At 31.4% G+C, this 19,002-nt stretch overlaps 1 protein-coding gene across 7 annotated transcripts in view; it reads left to right on the top strand.

Annotated features, from left to right (window-relative positions):
- LOC106692561 (POU domain, class 6, transcription factor 2) overlaps positions 1-19,002 on the top strand; it is a 244,466-nt gene that overhangs the window by 185,705 nt on the left and 39,759 nt on the right. The gene's annotated exons all lie outside the window — the stretch shown is intronic.

The following is a 19,002-nucleotide window of genomic DNA, read 5'->3' on the forward strand; positions in this document are numbered from 1 at the left end:
AACCTTTAGCTGTTAATTTATTCTAACCATAATAAAAACTAAATTAGTAAATAGAATAATGATCTTCAGTTTAGTAATGGTATTAAAACAAAATTTCCAGCTTCCCAAACAATAAATGTTTATTTAGTAACTAATTGTTGCCTGCTTATTGTCTGGGGTATACATTCACATGACCACGTCTTGAAATAAATAATCAGGCTGTATTAAGTCATGAAATTTAAATGTGAAAAAATCAATACTTCAAGTGTTGTATTTTTAATTATATTTCACCCACAATGTAATAGCAACATAACTCTTGACTGTTGTTTGGTTTTTAAAGTTTGGGAAAATGGATTTCTCTATAAAAGATTTTTATTTTATATTAAATCTAATTTTTGCAAACATCTTGAGTCATATTGGGGTATTTAACATCTATATTATTGGTATTAAAAAATCATTTTAAAATAAAATTAAAAAAAGTCATATTGTTGCATTGAAGTTGCAATATTTAAACACTTGTGATTACTGATTACACAGGATAGAACTGTAACGTATTTCTGAGAAACCTTAGAATTTAATCAATTACATAAAATCTATATAATTTAATTAATATATTTTTTAGTCAAGAAAAAATACATTAAGGTATTGATGAATATATAATATTTTAGTCATAAATTAAAATTTTGAAAGAACATAACAGATAATATATCCTGTATACTTGACATATATTCTTTAGGTATATTTATATGATAGATAATGATAACAAGATCAAATCAGTAGATATAACCAAGAAATAGTATCTATATTTTTTTTATTTCAAATTACAAATATTTCATATTCAACTAAATTTTTAGTGTTATTCATCTGAGAATTATATTGCAAGAGTTGATTTCTGAAACCATACTAGTTCCCCTAACAAATATGGCCTATTCTCGCCCTGCGTGCCACAGTCCCTTTTGCAGGTTTTTCATTCAAGGGTTTGGTATTGAATTCAAAGGTTTATTATTGATAAGTCAAGCTTGTACAAGGAGTTTATTTTCCTTAGTTTGTTGTATCAGCCATTTTTATTAAATTTTGTTGAAATTTTTAATTTCTAGAAAAAAAAATTTAATTATATAATATCTTCCACTAGAGTTATATTTAATTTATTATTAATTTCAATATAGGTGTATATCTTCGTAATAAAGCATTCCTTTTTCGTTCGATAGTACAATCGTTATAATTTAAAGTTTATATATATTTTTAATGCTATTTACCTCACACGTCGATCAATACACTATCAAATCAAATCCTTTTGGTAAATTATTTATTTAGATTTTTCAAACATATCAGCATGAACAAAGAAAATAAATTTATCGAAAAATATTGACTACATCAAATATTGATGTATCTGATTCGTTGTTTGACCTAGTGAAATGCACGAGATATGGTAAATAAATAATTTACCAAAAGCATTTGATTTGATAGTACAGTATATTGGTCTATGTCTGAGGTATATAGCTTTAAAAATATATATATAAACTTCAAATTGTAACGATTGTGATATCGAAAGAAAGAGGGATGCTTTATTACGAAGATACACAAATATATTGAAATTAATAATAAATTAAATATAAATCTAGTGGAAGATATAATACAATTACATTTTTTTCCTCAGAAATTAAAAATTTCAACAAAATGTAATAAAAATGGCTGATCCAACAAACTAAGAAAACTAAAAGGAAAATAAACTCGTAGTACAAGCTTGACTGATAAGTCATATATTGATAAATAATAAACCTTTGAATTGATTACCAAACCCAAGACTCCTTGAATGAAAAACCTGCAAAAGAGACAGGAGACAATTTGACGTCAATCGATTTAAAAAAAGACGACCTTCATTATTTTACGTATTAAAACCAAACGAAACAGATATTCATAGATATATTTGAATATTAATAGTTTTATTATTGTCATCTCATTTCATTATGATGGTTTTAAAAGACCAGAGTTTCCATTAACAATATCCATGTCTTAAGACCGATGAATCGATAAGTTTCGAAAGTTTTGAAGAATTGGTGTATTTTGATATTATAGTGACTGAGATCTGAAATAATATTATTTTGATAGATTATAAAATTTTTGAAATAAAAAAAAGAAACGTCGAAAAAGGATATCATACCAACGCGAGGACAAATTCTAAATAAAACTTATTCAGAAGTTTTATTTTTTCTCGTTCAATTATGTCTGAAATACCAGAGATTGCTTATTAACAAACATTATTTCAAAAAATGGTATAGAGCATTGCACAACGAATACAATAAGAAAATAAATTTAAAAATATTATTGTAGTAAATTATATGGCATGCTAACTATATGAAGTTGCAATATTTGAAAAATGAGCAGTGATAGTGAACAGACATGAACGTATAGGTTACGTCGATTTTTTACTTTCAGCGTCTTTATTAATTTTGTTGCCATCAGTAGGTACGTAGCTCTATTTTGGAAGCGGATAACAAGAGTCAAAGTTTTGACTGGAAGAAGTAGCGTTGAATCGAAGAGGACCAAATGGGAACAGAAGCCAATTACAACCAGAAGCCCTCCGGGACAGCAAATGAATTCTCCAGCTCTTCCTGCGTGTCCAGAAGTCCATTCCACGGAGGTTGGAGATTGAGGTAGAGGGGGAGTGAAATTAAAAACGACCAAAAAAGTCGGTGATAGCAGTCGGTCCGAGATCGGAAGGGACTCAATAATTTGCATATTAATTGGCTTATTAAGTTGTTGCGAGCTACATAGGAGAGAGCTAGTGTTTAGAACGCTGCCTCCTGCGAAACCATTCTCTCTGAAATTATATTACAACAGAGCGGTGAATGCAATTACCCAAGTTGTATGGGGAGCCACCGGGCTTTGTGGGATTTAAGTAGCAGAACAGGGGGATCTTATGTGGTCTAGTCTGGGTTCGAGTCCACTGTGTTTGCCGAAATAGTGCGTGCTATCATATCTAATACTATTCAAGAAAATTACAACGCAAGTAAGACCCTTTAGGATATTAAACACAGACAAATATAAATTATTTTTTGTCATCTATTAAAAAAATTGTAAATTAAGTGATAAAACACATAAATTTTAATTAGGGTCAAGTGCGGGTCAACCACCAAAACCTTTTTATGTGATTCCCTGACTTTTGCAGGTTATTTTTGGAAAATTCCAAGTTATCGAAATCGTTAAAATAGGAAATGATACAATAATTTCCTCACTTCTAAAATATTATGGACAAAAACAACTTAACTTTTGCAGGTTTTATAAATATTCTACAATAGGTCCGGTAGACACACTAATGGGTTTTGATCGCAATTACACAAACTTGGTAATAATCATTCGCAAACATATATCGACAAAAAGACTCTAAGAAATAGTATCAGCAAAAAATTTCTTTTGCGTGAATTCACAATAGCTAGTCTTAATGTCAATTTGTGAATGACAACAAGCCATTCACTGTAACCATACGTACACTGATGTTTCTGGAAATGGATTTTAAGTGAAAAATACTGCGAACAAATATTGGTTTTAATTAGTTTAATCTGATTTGAGCTGTTTTATAAGCTTTCTTTGAGAGCTATAAAAAACAAGAAACCAGTTTCATACGAAAATAGAAATAAATATTTAAAAGTGGAATTATACAAATGAAATTAGAGGTTATGTAACTCACGGCAGTGGAATGAGTGCTGAGGAAGTAAACCTTCCAAATTACAAGATGAATTTTCTAAAGGTGATTACGTTCTACAATAGATTTTAAATGAACTTTGAACTCCTGCCGGAGAAATAAACATTAAACTTTTAAATACTTAATATTATACTATTTTAGCCATGTCTGCTAATTTATTTTAAATCGTTCTTTCATGTTTCAGGTAAGAAAGCATCACACTAGTTCAACATTCCCATGAGCTGTTCAGGTAACAATGTATTTTATTTAAAACAAAATATCAAAAAACAAGATCGATTTTACCTCGTAAACCACATTAAGCTAAAGAAGTATAATAAAATATAATTCTTCAACTCTTTGGCAGGATAAGTTGTTTATAGTAATAAAATGATAATCGTTCGTTTGGAAAATTGTTGAACGGTGAAATTTAGAGGCGTTCACTGTTAATATAAGAGAATCGGTTAGAAAAACGTTTAGGATAATTAATATATAATTTCTATTTTGAAATTACTGATTGCTAAGAGTGAATTCTTGGATGCATTTCAGGAAGTAGGCAATAATATTCATTGCATATTATTCCTTTATCGGAAAGAATGGGGTATCTCACATGGATATTTTTGAGTTCACACATCACTTTGATTGAAGAAACTATTGTCGTAAATTGTATTAGTTGCAAAACATTAAATACAATAATTCACGTAATTTTAATGATTTCAGATGCAGTATATTTAGTTCTACCAAATGATTAGCCTGTTAGAAATATAATAACTTAAGATTTTTTTCGATTACTAAGATACTCCGTTCTTACCAAGTAGGGCAATATACTGATTTTTTTTTTAGTATTCACATGTATTCATATGGTTTTCTCCTAACCTATAAGGTTCGCAACAATAAGCCAACAATTATTAGCATTATTTTTTGGAAATAATCTTTTTGAGCGAAGATAATAGTATTTAAAGTAAGATTTGATTGTGTCTTTGGGTTCTTCATATTTTTTATAAATTTCAATAATTCTTTAGGGCTATTGTAAATATAATTTATAAAGGATACCTACGTTTAAGAGTTTTAGTATTATTTATTTAATTTTAATTTTTTATTCTATTTATTATTTACATTTACTGTAAATATGAAGTGAATGAACTCTTTTATCTATATATCATTCTCCTTAAGTGATTCAGAATGTAATACACATTACAAAATAAAAAAAAACAGTTTTCAGATAAATAATTTTGAAATCAAAACGTGAAAGGAAAATCGCCTTTTACATGGGAAAATAAAATCGATCACCGTTAGAGATGTTATTATCGATAGCAACTCCTCGATATTTTTCACTTCTTTATAGCCGATTATATTTGACTGAAACTTTTCGAACTCTCGGCTCGTTCTTTTCAGCACTTTGTCTCAAGGCCTTCCCAAAGCACTAATTAATATGCAGGATCAAAATCCATTTTAATTTAAATAATGGTCTTCCTATTAAGAATCGATAATCGATTTGTGAGTTTAATCGATAAAATTGATTCAAAGTTATTTCGATTATTAAAATACATGGGGCCGTCGCTCCCAGAAGGGAGCAAAGAGAACGACCTGGGCCTATTTTCATACCATTAGAGGGAGTTTTGTCCTTGTCTCTATTATATATTCCATTATAATTCCAACTGTTTTAATTTGAATGATTCATGAGCTTAAATTAAATATACAATTCGAGTGAAGGATTTACGGTTAGGTCAGATATATTTTATCTCCGCATAATGAAAAGTCCAAGAAACATACATGGCTCAAGTTTTATTTCGTAGCATTTAATTGCCAGATGTTTGGGGACCGGTGTGTGTTCTGAGAGCTATGCTGTAGCTCTCGGTTATCCTGAGACCGGCCGTAACACTTATTTAAATTATCGAATAATTTATTATGTGTTTCAAACAATTGTAAAAATTAAAAAAAAAATTCTATTTGCTAAAAACTTTATATACAGCTCAAATCAACTTACTTGGCTTACAAATCAATACGTAAGTACATATTCGATTTCGAAGAAAATAAAAATATTCAAAACTTAGTTAATGTTCACTATTGTAGGCTTATTGTGATTTCTTGTAGCCAATTTCACCTCATAAGATTATATCCAGTTTTCCTCGTCTATCGTCCTCCCTCAGACTCTTTCTCTTATAAGTTAGGTATATTTTTCCGACTGTAATCTGGTGTAATAACTACCACAGCTCCATGTGTTCTACAATTGACTAAGATTTGCACTGGTCTTACTGTTTGTCAGTTAATCCATCGGATTTGGCCGGTAGAAACTTTCAAGGAATGTCCAGTGGCCGTCGTCACATCGGCCAACCATAGGACGTTCCCTTGGGGCGGTAAGATAATGAATAACTTATGATTTAAAAAATAAAACAAAAATTAACTTTTTGCATGTGTCAAGTCAATATTTACAAGTTAGTTTTTTTTTTTATAGTTTATTCAACGATTTAGTGAGAATTGAGGTTATTAGGTGCTATGGGTTATCTCCGATGATATTTTTTTTATAAATTATATTATCCCATGAGTAAATATGTTTTGAAAATTCGAACATAAAAATATATCCGAGAAAAATTTTTTTAGATCCTAAATTTTCTTTATTTTCCGAGACTGGACTGACTGGCTCAAAGTCACAAAGGCCGACTACCGTGTCAGGGAACACTTATTTAAACAACAGCACGGAGCCTTCTGAGGAAGACTGTTGTTGTTGTTTATTGCTAACTATAAAGGGACTCTAAACACCACCCCGCGGCCCTATAACTCAAAGCCCTCCGTCCCTGAACCGTAGCTCATTAAGCTTCATTATTCCCTTCACTGTCCATTAGCATTTGATATTAAAAACCTGTGTCAGCCTCTGCCGGATTTATCCCCTCCAAGAACAACAGAACGTGCGGGAGAGAGGGGAGGGGTTGAAATTTATACAAAAATATTCAAACTGCGGAAGGCAGTTGCTAATCTTATGCAATATTGGGCTCCCAGACGGCCTGCCCAATAGCACTATGTTAACCAGCTTCAGTTATATCTGCTACTTCCACAAACCAGCCAATTACCATCTTCGTCTCCTTTATTATTTCTTTAATATTTAGAGATCTTTTTAAGATCATATTTTTTATGTTATATTAGTATTATTTTGCGATCTAAACTACAAAAGGTTTTACCATTTTTAAAAAGTAAATATTTGAATCTCCACAATATTTATATATATTTTTTTTTAAGTTGGGTGTAGTAAAGATTATCCATCATATGATAGTAAATGATCAACCCTCCTTTTTTCAAAAATTATTTTTGTATTTATTATAATTCATGGTTATTTAAATTTTTAAGCACATATTAGCCAATAATGGGTCATCATTAGATAATAAACACCTGAAGATAAGGCGGTAGCCCGGAAACGTTGTAATTTATTAATGATTTTAACAAATATATATATATATCAAAGAATGAATTTAATTTTTGCTATACTTCACTAAATAATACTCGTATATAAAATCTTCTAGTCATTGAACCTAAGTTATAATATTCATTTTTTATATAGGTATAAAAGTTTAGTTATAATACGTTTTCATATTCATTATTTTTTTATGATGCCATAGAATTGGGTTGCGAGATTTCCAAACGTTTCTTTTTTACGAAATTATAATTTTTATTAATTTTTTTGCATCTGTGAAAAAAAGTAAATAGAAAAATCGTTCAAACATCTGAAAATCTTTAAAAGAGTATGAATATTTGATATGAATACACAGCTGCATATATCCAAGGATCTAAAGATAATTGAGGGTACAACAATAAGAAGGTTTCTAAATTAAGTTTTTGAGATTTTTTGAAACTTTTTTTTCCATTTATTTTTTATAATAAATCTTACTTGGTCATTTGCTGCCCGTTCTGTTCTTTTCAAAGAGGCTCCCTCCTATTTAATTTAAAAGATTGCTTATTACACCAATCATTCAAAATAACTCATGAAAGGAATAAACTAATATAGAAAGCACTAAATGCCTAAAAAGACAATATACAATGTTAGATTATAAAATACAATATTGTAAAAAAAAAAAAACATTCATCCTGCAGCTCCGTACCCATCCACTTATCCAGTTTACATTGCTGTTGAAATATCATCTTGTTGAAGATTGTAGATTATAGCAGTACTCGCAGAACATCCCAACTGCTTTCATGTTTTCCAAAACTATGAAATATTTATTGCATCTTTAAGTCAAGTAGAGGGGTATTCCTATCGAGTAAAAAATAATGAAACCAAAGGCCTAAACTACTCACTTTTTGCATCACGAGAAAAAGTGATTTTTTTTTTAGAAATTCAGGAAAAACTGAAGTTCTCCCTATTGCTTCAGATCCTTATATTGTTGAATTCTATCTTGAAGAAAAAATTATTTGAACAGTCAACGATTGGATAATTACTAAAACCTTTATGAACTCAAGTTTCGCAAATTTCCGAAACAGTAAAAAAAAAAAATACAAACTTTTAAATCATTGTTAATCCTTTAATGTCTTATTACTCGTCTTTCCTTGTACTTCAGTAAGGGAGCGAACAAATTTTTGAATACCCACATTACAAGATCATAAAAGATCGATTTTATGATTATTACAAAAAAAACATATTGACAAGTACACTATGAATTTGCCAGAATATCTGAAAATGAGTTCAAAGTTCAAATAATAGTGATGAGTACTAATCTGACTCGTGGCTGAAAACTTTAGACAGAATAGATAAAATATTAGCTGAAAATCCATTTTTATATATTGACGCATTTTTAATATTTATAAAAACAATCTAATGTATTTTATTTTTATCTTTAATTGTTATCATGTTCGATGATCTTCTCAAAAAATATACTGCACTAAGAGATAAGTGAAGAGTTAGTTACAGTATAAATCAATGAGTGAACGTAACACACATCATTAAAACCCAATGACAAATGTAATTGGTTTTATCGTGAAATCTCCAACATCCCCTCCCTTGAACTTGCCTCTGTAATTTCCATAAAATATTATCTTTGACTATGTGAATTCATGGGTGTATTTGTTAATCTAGTATATTGAATCGTTCATGTTACTTAGCTGGAAATATTAATTATACATAACAGTAAATTTACAATTGATATTCCTGTATGTTTATTTAATACTTCGTCTAATATAACAACACTATGAGATGATATCGGTTGTATTTGTCGATTAAACTGTATTTTATTCTAAATTCAGTGTAAGTGTCCTTCCTATTTTGTTTCCTCATAAGTGAAAAAACAAAACAAAGTTAGGCAAGAATGAAAAAAAAGGAGAGCGTAATCATTTATATATTTTCAATTTACCAACTAAAGGATCAGCAAAATACATTGCAGAATTTTTGGAATAATGAGTATGATTTTTAAAATCAAATTTTGCAATGGTCAGAATGATTTTTAGAATAAAATTTTTGAAAACCTCTACAGTACTAAAGATGGTGAATCATAAAAATATATTTTTAAAGAAATTATAACTGCACTGTTACTAATTCATATCAATGCCGACTAAAAATACCCTTTTACGTAATGACGTTCTAGATCTCAGATAAATAATCCAGTTATGGAGAAATACAACTACTATTAATTATGTTTGTAGAAAATATTTTCTTGACGGATTGATCCAGGATAATCCCAGCGAGATTTTTCAAATAATAAATCATTTTCAGGATTAGGAAACGTGACTTAACGTAATCAGGAAGAAATGTAGGGATTTGACAGTGACAACAGCAAGGGGAGGCGCTTGGTGATACCAAAGCAACACTTCCCTGCTCTGCGTGTCTGTTTCCGTATACCTAACTTTTTTTAAAAATATTTTTCAACTCAGGCCCTTCATTCAAACTTGTCAATTAATTGTATGCAGGGTCAGTGGGGTGGATGAATTTATCAACTTAAGAACTTGGCTTGAGGGTTTAATAATATAGGTGTAGGGAGAATCTTTTATAAGTGCGTTGGTGTAGCAAGTAAATATCCTTTTAAAATTTTCTAAATTTAAAATTAAATAATACTCGTATTTTTTTTTCTAAAAAAATTATTATAAAAAATAAACCTACTAAATTTTATTCAGTATTCCCTGACCTTGCCTTTTTCTTAAATTCAAATGACTAATGGATAGTTTTTTATATCCATAAAGCTTTCTTTTTTCTTTTCACGGTTCTTAATTCCTTTTCATCAATGTTAAGTTATAAATTATATACTCAATTAATAAATATTGTTTTATATTTGTCAATAAATTCATTAGGTGAACAATATCGGATTGACTAAGCTTGTTTTGTTTAATTGTGGATATTTAAATTGCTGCAGATGATTCCAAAATTGAACACTGTTTTCTTCCAATGTTGTTTGGTTCCAAGACTTCGGTAATAGGGAAACTGTAGTGATAAATTACTAGTAAGTAGGTCGATGGTAAAGCCTACATGTACGCAGCTTGAAATTCAACTCGAGACTGATTTCAAAAGATATGGTTGTAGTATTAGTGGTCATCTAGGACAGGTTGAAAAGGCGGCAACGGCTAACCGAGTTTAAAGCAAAAAGCGATCGCAATGATAAAGGATGAGAATTGCTAGATGGGTAGCGGGAGAGAGAGGGCTCAGTAGAAACTTAGTCACTATATATACATGAACACGGAGCTGTAATCTTATTAAATTTACATATTAATCAACGGATTTTAATTATATCCCCTCCCGTCCCTCCCCATTCCCCCACTACTTCGCCCCTCCCCAGCCCTCCGTTTCATTTCGCCTTGCTGAGCTGGCGTCATTTACATTAATCCAATAATTGCATGGAGGTTTTCGTCGTAATTAGCAATTCAAATGAGGTTCTGGGGAGGGAGGTTCTCTCACTTCTGCTAACCCCCTCTCTCTCCCGCCTTCCTGCAAGGCACGAGGAGGACTTGCAATGAGAGAAACACACTTGCCCTCCCGGTATCGATGTGGCCATCTCTTCAACCCCTCGCAGAGATTGCATAATGCGGGTAATGGGAGCATCCACTGCCTTTCTCAACCCGACTATATGCCCGATTACTCTAGAAAATTGGGGGTGTGTAGTGCCCTAGCGAAACGACCTATTGAGAAAAAAACGGAAAAGCAATCCTAATTGACCCATAAAAGCCTTGAAATAGGAAATATCGAACAGTCGGTACATTTTAAACGAATCCTTCACCTAGCGTTTCTTCCAGCCATTGCTCATTGGTAGTAATTATTGCAAATTCATGCCGGTAAAGCTGTCGTCACCTTTTCTAACAAATCACACAAATATGGTTGATTCCGTGAGTAAAGTTTATTACGTTAACCATTCCATTCTTCATTGTCAGAAAGCAATTATGCAAGTAAACATGAAAGTCCTTTCATGGTTTTCATAGTTTTAACCAGTTGGGAAACATGTAAATATCTATTACAACTCATAAGATTAAAATTATAAAAGACGAATCGTAGCATTCAAAAGAACTATTTATTTTAAAAAGCTAAGCTATAAAAAAATTCCGAAAAAAAAGATTTTTAAAGCCAATGATGACGAAAAATTGGATTATAATGTAAATTATATTTGAGCTGATTTCTTAAACATAAGTTTCAAACAAAATCTAAAACATTGACATCAATTAGTTTTTTTTTTAAATTTCAATCAACTTAATTTTATAATCATAAATAGAAATATGCTTCTTAGTTAAGCCCCCTACTGTGAAAAATAAAGGTGTACATAAACTTCAGGTTTTTCAATCAGAAACTCTAAGACGTATAAAAGTCTAGCTTGTTACTTAAGTGCAACTTTATAAATGCCATAGTATGAATACAAATGATCCCAAGACGAACGAAACAAGTTCCAAAGATATAACAACTCACATAAATATAAACACAAAACCTAAATAAATAGCAATATAAAAAAAAGTTACTCACTGCATACATGCATGAGAACATAATGAGACTGGAAAGGACGTGAATGAAGGATGTAATTTCAATACCAGGGAAGAATTATTCTTGTTTCTAAAATATGATAATAATTAATTAATAAGTAATTAAATTTCATTTTTTATATAAACAATTGTTTTGTTGTCAGAAATCATATTATTTTATTACAGCTGTTAGGTTTGTAAGCTCCATAGCTCTTTAAAAGATTAACTGTGCGACATAAAATGGATGGTTACTGGACATATTGGTTACTGAACATTTTCAATAAGGAATTCTAGAAGGAAGGCCTAGTAAAATAACAGAACAGCATCCATGCAGAAATGCTAATCCACTAGAAAGGTTCTACAGTAGACTGTGAAAACTATCGGCAAATTTCCATTTTATCCGTAAATCTGAAATTCTACTCTATAATACTAGCAAGAATATTAAGAAGAATAATGAAATGTAAGCTTCAGGAAGAACAAGTGGCATGGCCGAAAAACAGAGAACAATATTTTCACACTTCGCTGTATAATGGATAAGTTTCTTGAAAAGGACGAGATTCACCTCGCCTTCCTAGACCTCTAGGGGCATTTGATGAAGTACCGCGGTTAGAACTCAAAAAGGTTTACAAGATAAAGGAATTCCTATTAACCTGACTCAGACAATCCATAGCCAATATCAAAAAGTATATAGAATAGTCAGGATCGACGACAATAAAATTTGACAGATTTAAAATGGAAACGGGAGTAAAGCCAGGGATCAGCCTTAGCCCATTACTGTTTGTTATATAAATGGACAAAAGAATACAGGAAGCTAAAATAAGAAGCCCAAAACTTATAGCAGGAAATTGGAAAATGCATCCCAGAATAAGTTTTTGCCGATGACATTCACATAATTTCAGAGGATCCTTGCAAGAAGCACTACAAGCATGAGATGAAGTTCTGAACAGAAACGAAATCACTATCAACCCGACCATATCTAAGTACATGCGGCTGTCTAAAATAGGTGATAGGGAACGAGGAACTCTAAATTGTAAAGGATTGAATCTGGCACAGGCGCATGTGTACCAATATCTTCAAGTCAAAATTTCAATTGATGGTATGTCGGATTCTGAGATAAATCAACACATTGGGATAGTAATAAAGGTGTACCACCAACTCGGTAACGTTATAATCGGCCAAAAGGAAGCGGAGGTTAAACACATATGACGGTGCATAAACTAAGTGGACAGGAACCACTAATAGAAAAAAAAATTTAAGCTGGTTCGATCATTTGAAAATAATGACGATGAATAGATTTCCAAAGCTTATACTAAGGGAAAACGACCACGTAGACAACCGAGCAATAAGTTGTCGGATCTGGCAAGAAACGGATGTCATCCTCGGCGAAGTCAAGAGGATAGCCACGGATAAAGAAGGATTTAAGAAATGGATCAAGGCTGTCCCGACACTGTAAGGCCTATAGGTTAGTTGAAGAAGAAAGAACATAACATGGAGGATAATCTCTCAACAAAAGTTATTTAAGTCAGATCGGGTTTAACTTGAAAAAATATTTTCTGGTTAACTTCCTCCAAAAACACAATATCTCAGTAACATTGATACGAAAGTGTTATAAAAAAATTATCGTCAAAAATATTTGAATTAATTCTTTATGATATCTATTAAAAATATTTATTTAAGCATTCAGGACCTAATTTATTTCCAAAATAAGGATAATTAACTAGTAATTGTCAATGTCGATATATTTAATGAAAAAAACTAATAGTCACTGAATCCAAGAGATAACTTAGGACCGAAAAATAAAATTATTTTAGGAAAGTTATTTTTGGATTATTAATGAACTATACTTATATACACAGGTTTTCACTGGTTTACAGCAAGAATAGATAGTAGATAGGGAAGATGCATTTTCTAACAGACTCTTGAAATAATTCGCTGCCATAAAAATATGGAATATATAAATAAGTTTAAATTGCTTGGGAAGTTATAGAATCCATCTTGAGCAGGAATCGATAGAAGCGTACGCAGGCCATCAGTAATCCCACGGTTTAATTAATCCAACTGATTAACCTAAAAGTTTTTTCTGACCCCTCCCTCAGCTGAGGTCCCTGGGGCGACGGTGAAAGGGTATTCGCTCCGACCCTTCTCGCAAATTTTTTTTTTATCAAAAGTTAGACAACTTTTATTGTCAGGTAGTCACGGCGTAAAAGAATAAATCTGGCATATTGTCATTTCTCGATTCTGTGAATTCCGTGCCATAGGTATATACTCAAAATTTTGATTTAATTTATTTTTATTATAATTGCTACGAGATATATAATAAAGTCCAATAAAATAAAAATAAAAATAAATTTTAAAAAAATAATCATTTTATCAAGTATACTTTGCTGTATTTCTTTTAAAAAAATACTAATAAATACCAAACTTTCTTTTCTAAGTTGAAAACTATGCAAACAACGAATACTTTAATTTGAGAATGATCCATATTTTTATTGTAAGTCATGAATTATCCAAACCACAGAAAATCTTGGGTTGTTAATGTTATAAGAACCACACGAGACCATAATGTTCAGCGTTAAGATGAAAAAATCTATTTTATATAATTTTTAAGTGAAATTAAAATTATCTAATTATGATATGATCATTTTGAAATCTTTATCGTTTAAGCTTCGGAATAAATTTATTGTTTATACTGTGCAAGATATATTTCTTAAAATTTATCTAACTCGTGAATTTCAACAACCTATTATTAGTTTAAGATATCGGAAGATCTTAATAACAAGAAAAGAGAACCCTAAAACGAGTGTAAATCTCACAAATCTTTGTTAACAATTGCCATGTTTCTTTTTAGTTAGGTATTTGAGAAACTGAAATGCATTAATTTCCGATACCATTTCATTTTATCCAGCATCCATGCAGGTTTATCTGTTCGTTAAATCTGTAGAACAAATTTAGAGGATTAAATAAGCTCTCTCGGAAAGGACGAAGCTTATTAATGTATGCTCTAGCGATCAATCATCAGCAAATATTAGCAATGGAGATAATGATGCCAAATTAAATTTTACACCAGCTGTGAAACCGCGGATACAATTATGCTAAACGCTCTCCACACATACACAAGAGCTGAAAACATTTTGTTTCAAAACCTCATTTCCATAAAGTGAGGCCGATATGAAGGCAAATCAGGACTGGCAACAGGTGATTTACCCTAATCAGGATTTCCATCCCATTATCTGCGAATAAAGGCAACCGTTTTATAACACTCGTCCGTTTCAACACGTTTGGATCGAGTTAAACTGTCGGGGACTACGAGGAATTTTGCTATTTAGTAAATTTGCTAACATATATAATTGGTCATGTTGTCTATAGAATTATACTCCATGAAATTAATATATTTTTTTAAATATGTATTTATTCCTATTAAAAACTGTATATTATAATACATTTAGTAAATCTGATCTAAGTTAAATTGGAGTGTTACAGGCGTGTAGAGAAACTACACATTGGTAGCACTCTAATGACATTTTACATTAGCTGGTCTCGTGGCCATATTCTTTTCAGGCGCCTCGGAGGATTGTTAGAAATGGAAGAGGATGCAAGGTTAGAAACTAGGGGGTTTGAATGGTTAGGGAGTTTATAATGGAAGGAGTGATATCTGGTTCGGGCGAGATCGATTACATAGGGAACATTAAGGTCTTTATGTATGATTTTATTTGTGACAAAGTAAGGAGCATTGAGGATTTTACGAAGGATTTTGGATTGTAAGGATTGAATACGAGAGGAATTCGAAGGTTTAGGATCACTCTTTTGTAATGTGTTGGAAGTTTAGACCTAAAAAGGATACTGTAGGACAGGAGGGTAGAGGTTTACGACGGAGAGTAAAGGTGATCTGATGGGATTTGTAAATAATTAAAGTCCATTCAATTTATTCGTGATTATGAGAAATCACGGTTTCAAGTTTTAAGATATTTTAGATTGTTAACTGTTAGGATTTCTTTAGATTGTAAGCTGTGAGGATTTCTTTACCAATACCTTCTTAACATTTGAAATGTTAATGACCAGTAACTATTTAACTAGGCTATTAGTGCGTCCTTGTAACCCCGAAAGCGTCCGCTTCTAATTTATCGGCAATTGTAAGAAAAAAAAAATTTTTTTTTTAATGCGTTTTTTTAATTCGTTCATAAAATTTAAAAATTTTTTGTTTCAGTCATGAAAATTCGAACTATTTTTTGTTTTAAAACATTTACACATTAATCAACATTATCGCTTAAGGAATTAAGTTAGTGTTCTATATTTACTTCGTTAATAATCAATACAATAATAAAAGAAAAACAAAGAGTTGGGATTAATGCACTTGTTCTAAAGCTGTTCGTAGAATAGCCAACGATCGATCATTAGTTAATTTATCGATATATTAATCCTATTTCGATATGATGAATCGTTCTTATCTCTCCCCTCCACTCCCTTACCTGGTTCTAATTCCTAAAGACTTGCATCACCGGCAGAAATCTGCCCTGCGTAATTATACATTACAAACAGCTATAATTAATGAGTTGGTAATTTTACTATCCTAGCCATGTTCATAAATAAGATGAAAGCTGGAAATGAATTCATGTTTCAGGAATACTCGGGCATAAATAAATAACTTATTATAATTTCTTGTTTATAAAACACTGTAATTTACATGAATCTGCATTCCGATTACCGCTTCCAAATTCAATGAACTTCTGAAAATGTATTCACCATCCCCTCTTGAGCAAGTTATAGATCATTACTGGACAACACTATTATATGTTATCTGTCTCATTTGTTTCAAACATTTTATAAAAAAATTCTGGATTATCGTGTATTACTCAGCGGCTGGCTTCTAAATCAAAAAAATAAATGCATCATGATTGAAATATCATTAATCAGGAAGCAGCAGTATTATTATTTTTACTTATTTATATATTATTTGTTTACATTGGAATTCTAGACATAATATATTGTCATTTCACTAAAATTACTCAGAAAATCCCAAATATTTTGACAAAAAATAAAATTATTAATCATTCCTTAAAAGGATTTTTTGTACGTGGGACCATCCAAATTCAGTGGTAACCCATCAATATTGTTATTTTTATCTTCAGGAACATTTTTCTGTGATGGGCAAAAAGAATCGGGTTAAAACAGATTTTCAAAACAGAATGTCATGACAGTAGCTTATCAGTCAGTGAAACTTCCGTCACGTTCATGTGTGACAGAGAAGATATCGAACCTGTTTACATGATAAAATCCTCTAGCACACTGAGGTTGCGATGTCTACCATATCTGTTCCTTTCAATAGTAACCGTTTAATCGCATTATATTGCATGTGAAACTAATTTGGATTAAAATTTATTGGATATATTTTTTAATTGTATAAGTATTGGTTTTGTCGTCCGATAATTTTTGTTTCATATTTAGGAAACAATTTTATATTTTCAGTTAGAAATCATGAAAGTCAATTGCTTATCTTCAATTCATTTTTTAATCTCACGAATTTTATATAAATTAGTAATCTAATCTTACTTAATTGCTTTTAATTTAGTTTTGATGAATCATGTTCTCTGTACTAGTCTTTAATTTTTAAATTTTGTTATATTCGAGGCAATGTCTAATAAATTGGTGAGAAGAATTTGAAACGAATAAATAGTTACACGAAAAAAGAAAGTTGTTTAACTAAATACTCCTTAATTTTCTAAATATTTGATTTATAGCATGTATTCCAACGAGGATATATTCAAATTTGTCTACAAATCAGGACTTATGGATGGGAGTAATATTGTCATGAAACTAGATCGAATCAAAAAGGGCATTAATGGAAGGAATTGGATTTAGAAAGGAAAGGTAATGCTCTGGCGAAAACCGCAGTGCGTTGAGCCGGTGTAAACAAATGGTAAAGAATGAGAATGGTGGTAAAAGATTTGGGAGAGACCAAATATGTTGAATAGAGACTGAACGACACGAGATAGGATGCCAGAAAGTATAGGTGATTTAACCGACAAATGGAAAGAGATAAAGTGACTCTTATCTCTAAAACCTGCAAAGGGATGTTGAACAATTTCTTTGAATCCCAAAGGTAGATCGTAAAATACAATTCATTAGCCTTTTATGTCCGGTCTTACAACAGAATAAAAACTAAATCTTTATAGCTCTTTCCAGTGATATGTTCACTGTATCTGAAATCATCAGCGTATTACCATACCAAGGAATAGTCAGAAATTGATAAAAATAAAAAATGTAAAATATCACTAATAAAAAGCATTTGCAAGGCACATGTCTTTTTAAAAGTAAATTTGATTGCTTTGAAATTGCTTTATATCATCGAATTTACTTATATTATACACTTATAATTGAGGCAAACGTGGAGTGAATGTATGGACTTTAGCTTCTATTGATATAGTGGAGGAGTCAGTTGGGTCCTTGCGCTAAAAAGTTTGGAGAACTCTGAATTAAAACTTCCATATACACCAAAATGTGTGTCCTATATACACTACAGAAAACATGAAAATTATCGGTAAAAGCGAAAGAAAGTAAATGGTTTAGGCTTTCATCAAATTAACTTTACGAAACATTGTTGTTGCAAGGATAAAAAAATTATAAAAAATAAACAAATTAAACAATAGTTTTTTTCACAGATTGGTTACAAAAATTCTACAAGTAAATGAATAATGAGGGTTATTGCAGTTCTCAATGTTTCTCGGTTCGTCCTTCACCTACAAGAGGTGGCGGCGGAGTAGACAGTGAAGAAAGCAGCCCGGAAGCTGGTAAACACAGGGAGGCTATCAATTATTCTTGCAGACACTTGTAGAGCCTTCTCCCTCCCCTTAAAGATTAAACAGCCGGAAAAGTCCTCCCTACTCCTCCTGATTTTTTCCCTTTTTTTTCTTTCTCTCTCTCCCTCTTTTTTTCCCCTCACATTTTCCCCACTACAGAGCCTAATACCCGGGTGGGATTGCCCCTTCCCCTGGAGGACTTTATGATCAGCGGTTTTTACTACTCAACCTCGGGGTTTTTAATTCCCATCCTCCTCTTGGCCAGGGCTTCCCTTCACACCTCCTCCCTTCATTATTAAATTACTCAAAACGATTCAACCCTTCCTCCACCCTAAATTAGCCGGCCAGCTTGGAAAATTTCCAAGATTCCATAATCCCATATTTCCTCCTATTTAGCTATTTAACTGAGTGGGCAGTTAAACATTCGGCAACCTCAGTTTTTTTTTTTTTTAATGCTCAAGTATTCTCCACCGTGTCAGCAAACTTTTTGTTTTACCATTTCCTCTCATTATTTTACGGATTATTTTGTTCTACTTTGTCACGGGTTTATTTTCAATTCCCGGGTAAAGCGATTCCTTTTATCGAATGTTGTGGATTATTTTCTGTATTTCAAACACTCCGATACAAAATTAATCT

This window comes from Halyomorpha halys, unplaced genomic scaffold, assembly GCF_000696795.3.
Source record: "Halyomorpha halys isolate HHAL.00 unplaced genomic scaffold, Hhal_1.1 Scaffold61.1, whole genome shotgun sequence".
Taxonomy (NCBI): domain Eukaryota; kingdom Metazoa; phylum Arthropoda; class Insecta; order Hemiptera; family Pentatomidae; genus Halyomorpha; species Halyomorpha halys.